Source organism: Hypanus sabinus, chromosome 10 (assembly GCF_030144855.1).
Source record: "Hypanus sabinus isolate sHypSab1 chromosome 10, sHypSab1.hap1, whole genome shotgun sequence".
Lineage (NCBI taxonomy): Eukaryota > Metazoa > Chordata > Chondrichthyes > Myliobatiformes > Dasyatidae > Hypanus > Hypanus sabinus.
In genome coordinates this window covers 164,367,861-164,373,860 of record NC_082715.1, presented here as the reverse complement: position 1 = coordinate 164,373,860, position 6,000 = coordinate 164,367,861, and positions in this window count along the sequence as shown.

Here is a 6,000-nt window from a genome sequence, read left to right as displayed (position 1 = left end):
CATCATCGCGGATCCATTTTCCTTCTCAGCCCCAATCTCGTGCCTTCCCCTGGATCCCTTCATGTTCTTGCAAATCTACAAAATTAACCTTTGCCTGAAAAATAAGTGAAGACTGGGGTCCTCTAAAACCAGTTGTGTCAACGAGTTCCAAGATTTACTACTCTCTGACTGAAGCATTCCCTCCTTATCTCTGTTCTGAAAGGACACCCCTCTATTCTGAGGCTGTATCGTCTTGTCTGAGATTCTCCCAACATCGGAAACATCCTCTTTTCATCCAATCTATCGAGAACCATCATCACTCAGTTGGTTTTAGTTAGGTCACCATTTGTGCTTCTGAATTCCAGTGAATACAGGCCCAGAAAAATTAAACTCTCTTCAAATGACAAGACATTCTATCCCGCAATCATTTCTTGAACCTCCTTTGAACCCTCTCTCCTTGAGCACATCCATTCAAATATAAAGGCCCAATATTGCTCACAATGCTCGAAATCAGTCCTCACCTGTGCTTGATAAAATCTCAAAATTGCACCCTTCCTTTAAGTTCCCATCTCTTGAAATGAATGCTAAACCCACATTTGCGTCCTCACCACAGGCACGGCCTGCGAATTAATCTTTAGGCCATTCTGCACAATGTCTCTGAAGTCCCTTTTCGCCTTCTGTCTTTCTATGTTCTTTGTCTATTCACCTCATCTATGTAGGTCCCTCAGTGTCCTCTCTACTTCCTCAAGCTACCTGCCCCTCCACCTATCTTTGTACGGTCATAAATCTTTGCAACACAGCCAACAATTCCACCAACTAATTCATTGGAATATAATGTAAATGAAATCGCTCCTAACACAGATCAGTGTGAAACACCAGGGGTCACCGGCAGACAACCAGAAAAGACTACATTTACTTCTTGTCTCTGCCTCTTATCAATCAGACACAGATTTTTTTTCCATGCTGGAGTCTTTGTTATAATACTATGGGTTCGTGGATTGTTAAACTGGCTGACTTATGGCATCTTGTCAAAGGCCTTCTGAAAATCATTTTACTCGACAACAGCAATTCTCCTTTTGCCTTTTCTGCTTGTTATTTCTTCAAAGAATTCAACAAGACATCTGCGTCCTCACTTCGCCCTTGAGAATGCCATGAGACTAATCCAATACTTCCCTGATCCTAGCACCAGGGAGGCAACATATGATCGGGGAGTATCACACAGAACCTCATCTTTGTCCATCTCACTAAGGAATATCATATCATTACTGAAGTCCTCTTTAACACTCTGACTCATGCAAGTCATTCTATCTCAAGCTGTATAATTATTGTTGAGAGCAATGTCTACAAGGGCAATCTCTACTGTCCTCTTCACAGCCACTCTTAAAATTCATCTTTCAGTTGCAGGACTGCGCTTTCTCTGCTTTTCAGAAGGATGAATGAGAAAGAGTCGTGTTTGCTGATGGAACATCAAATAGTGGATACCAAGGTGAGTCAAGTATTGAAATACCTGTGAAGGCTGGCCACATTTTTATGTAATTTAATTGCAATGATTAAACGGCGTGAAACGATATTACAATTTATTTATTTCACTTAATAACACTGCATGGAATCAGTTTGCCCCTTAAACAAAAACCTTATGGATCACGTAAAGATGATATATTTTTAATTCCCCGAGTCTCCTCGAGTGTCCACGTCACTCTGATAACCTGTCAGGGTGGAGGCTGGGCAGCTGGAGTATGATGTTACTCCTCCGACCAGGGAGTATTCCCATCCTGGCTGTCGGGGAGGCCATGGACAGGCGTGCTGGAATGGGAATGGAGAGTGGAATTACAATGGGTAGCCAACAGGAGATCCTGGCCTTAAGACCATAAGACATAGGAGCAGAACTAGGCCATTCAGCCCATCGAGTCTGCTCCACCATTCCATCATGGCTGATGCCGGATCTCACTCAACCCCACGCACCTGCCTGCTCACCATACCCTTTGACATCCCGACCAGTCAGGAAACTATCGATTTCTGCTTTAAATCTAACCATCGACTTAGACTTCACACATTTCACAGAATCATTACTCTCTGGGTCAAAACTTCCTCCTTAACTCTATTCTAAATAGACTCCCCTCAATTTTGAGGCTGTGTTCTCTGGTTCTGGATGTCTGCACCGTCGGAAACATCCTCCCACATCCACCTTATTTAATCTTTCAACATTCATTATGTTTCAAAGAGATCCCCCCCGCGGACTTCTAAATTCCAGTGAGCACATGCCCAAAGCTGCCAAAATGCTAATCATATGTTAACCCTTTCATTCCCAAAATCCCAGCATCATCTGTGGTGATGGATGGAGCAAAAGGATTCAACAAAGCATTTCCCCAATAGGTGTCAGGTCTGGTCACTGCGGAGGAGACTGGAAAGAGTCGGTAACCCCGATGAACTCACAGGTGATGTGTCACATCCTGGGGGGGGACTGTTTGGGACTTTGAATGTTGGTGTGTGAGTAGGTCAACGGGTAGCTGTAACATTTGTTGAGACCTAACATGGATTACAAGCAGGGATTGGGGAAAATTGTGCTGTCTATTCTCTGGAGTTTCCGAAGGTGAAGGGTGATTTTGCAAATGTTTGTAGGATTGCAGAGTCATAGATAGAATAGACAATCAGTTCTGTTGTCCCAGGATTGAAATATCACTGACTATGTGACATGCTTTTATGCTGAGAGTGGTTATGTTGAAATGAGATGAGTGGGGGCAAGTTTTTTTTCACACATTGTGGTGGATGCATGAAATGCCTTTCCAGGGGTGATACTTGAGGCGAATACAACAGAGGAGATCAAGAGGATCTTTAATTGGTAGATGAATGTGCAGGGAATGGACAAGTGGGGACATTATATTGTCAGATGGTATTAGTTTAGTGGGGCATTAGATGATAAATCAATGACATGTTTCTGGACTGTATTGCTCAGTGTTTGATGTTGTTCCACCTTTGGACTGGATACAGCAATTCCGGCTGATTACATCAGCTCTTGTGAAATCGTCATCACCATCCACACCCTTATAGCAATGCAACAAACTTATAATCCTTTCTTGACAGTTCCAGGTAAATTTCTTATCAAAACACGTATACATTACCACATGCTACATCGAGATTCAATTTCTTGCAGCTGTTCAGAAGAAAATAAACGCAACATTTATTAAGAACTAGACAGGAAGAGAAAACGACGGAGAAACGATCAATGTGCAGGGAAAATAACGGGTGCAAATAGAAACATGACGATGGCATTGAGTTGCAGACTCATCGAAAGAGAAACTGTACTTTGTGGAACCAGTTGGTGATTTAGGTTATCCGCACAGTTTCGGGAGCCTGATGGTTGTAGGGTAACAATTGTTCCTGAACCTGCTGGTGTCAGACGAAAAGGGTCCAGTATCCCTCTCCCAGATGAAGTGGTGCGGAGAGAGCATATCCTGAATGCTGGGCGTCCTTCACCAGAGATGCTGCTTTCCTGTGGCAGGGTATTCAGTGGTGTGGAGAGGTTTACCTGTGATGGACTGGGTGGCATCCACCCTCTCTCTTCACTGGGTTACTTCAGTAAACATGACAGGAGGTTGTCCAGGAATATCATAACGTGGAGCAAACTGAGAGATCGGACGTGCAAATGGAGTTGGGAGTTGATTAAAAGCCTGAAAGTCTAAAATTGCAAATGTCACTCCGCTCTTCAAGAAGGGAAGGATTGATCTCAGTGATTTTGGAGTCGATTAGTAAGGATGAGGTTTCTGGGTACTTGGAGGCACATTGGAAAATGGGCCAAAGACTGCACAGATTCCTTAAGGGAAAACCTTTCCTGACAAATCTGTTGGAATTTGTTGAGGAAATAACAAGCAAGATGGACAACGTAGTATCGGTGGAGTGCAGGTATTATACTAGATACTAGCATGGATAAAGCGTTGTCTGATTGGCAGCAAAGAGTGGGAATGAAAGGAGCCTTTCCTGGTTGTCGGCAGTGACTAGTGGTGTTCCACAGGGGGTCAGGGTTGGGTCCACATGTTCTGTCAATGATTTGAATGATGGATTTAATGCCTCAGTGGCAATGTCTGTGGAGAATATGATGGTAGGTGGAGGGGCAGGTAGTGTGGAGGAAGCAGGGGAGCTGCAGAAGGAATTAGGTCAAAGCAGTGGCACACGGAACACAGTGTCCAAAAGCATTTGATCATGCACTTTGCTAGAAGGAGTAATAGTGTAGTCTATTTTTCTAGTCAGTGACAAAATCCATGGTGCAAAAAGAATTGTGTGTCCCTGAGCAGGATTCCCAAAAGGTGAACTTGCAGGTTGAATCAGTGGTGAGGAAGGCCAATGCATTGTGAGTATTCGTTTCGAGAGGACGAGAATCTGAAAGCAAGTATGTATTGCTGAGGACTGTTAAGCCACTGGTGATGCCTCACGGAGTATTGTAAGAGGTTTTGGTCTCATCATATGGGGAAGGATGTGCTGACATGGGGGAGGGTTGAAAGGAGGTTCACAAAACTGATTTGGACATGAAGGATATGAAGAGCGTCTGAAGGCACCAGGCCTGTATTCACTGGAATTTGGAAGAGCAAGGAGGTGCTGATTGAATCCCACTGAATAGTAAAAAGCCTAAAATGGATGTAGAGAACACATTTGTAGTGTGGCAGCCTGTGAACAGAGGAGACAGCCTCAGGCTGCGTCCACACTACACCAGATAAATCCGTAACCAAAGATTTCTCTCTTCGTTTTTACCCCCCAACCACACTTAAATGGTGTTTTCGTCCCCCGAAACCGGAACTTTTCAGAAACGCTTTCCAGGGTGGGTATTTTTGAACAGACGGCAATGAGACTAAAGCCAGAAGAGTTAGAAATTTACTCACCAAATACTTTGACCCATAACTTACTGAATAAATAACTATACTCACTTGGCCGTTTTCTGTCCTTGCTCGTATGAAGATGGTTTACCTATTTATGCAACTACTTCTCTGACAATAGATGTGTAACAGCCTAATGTAACATTGTATGGAAATACAAGATAACACTGATGCAGACATGTCTTACACATTTAACAAGGGCCTTTATTAATGCACAGAGTTTGTCAGTTTTACAACGTTTGTCGTCAGCTGGGTCATCCTGTCCGTGAAGTCCCTGCCGGTTGCCTCTATAAGCCTGGCCTGCTGAGTTCCACCGGCATTTTGTGTATAAAACGATGGAATTCACTCCGCAATTTGAGAATGAAAAGCTTCTGCTCATCTAACATTATCTGATGGAGCAGCAGATGATGGGCTGAAAGGACTGTTTCTGCAGGTTTGTGTCTATACCTGACTCTAATGGACAGGAGCAGGCCCGCGATGGCCAGACATGTCCTGTCATGTCTGTGACTGACCCTAATGGGACAGGAAATTCAGGGTGATGGGCCGAACGTGTGTTCCTGTGCTGTTGTGCACCACCAAGTACCATTCTATTCAACCAGGAAAAATGACGTGAAATTATGAATCAACATTTTCTTTTAAGCTTTGAACCCAGGCCACTCACCACCTTCATTCTTTGCATGTGAGATATCTGTCCATAAAAGTAGAAGATACCCAAACTTTAAACTATCAATCACCCAACACGGCAATGAGCATTTCCCAAATATCACATATCAGTCAATAATAACCAGGGTTGGACCTTGCCCAAAGCATTCTTACTGCAGAACCAAAACGGTCTGTTCAATCACCAGGTTTGCCTAGGTCAAAACACCATTAAATTAATTTGAGATAAGCTGCAGGGTAATGGGGGGAAAAAAAATCAGCTGGAACCCCTTTCACCTTCTCTTAGCATACACATCAAACAAGTAGACCCATGGTTTGCAATACTGCCATTGATTCAGATGTTGCTATGAAGACCAAAGCTCTGGTTCCAAAGTTTAGGTGAGATGCAGGGAAATGTTCAAGCTTGATGGGCAGCCTCTTCCCACATCCTATGGGCTAATGGATCTTAAAACTGTTGTACCATATAGAACAAATGCTCACCAGCAGCTAGCATGTA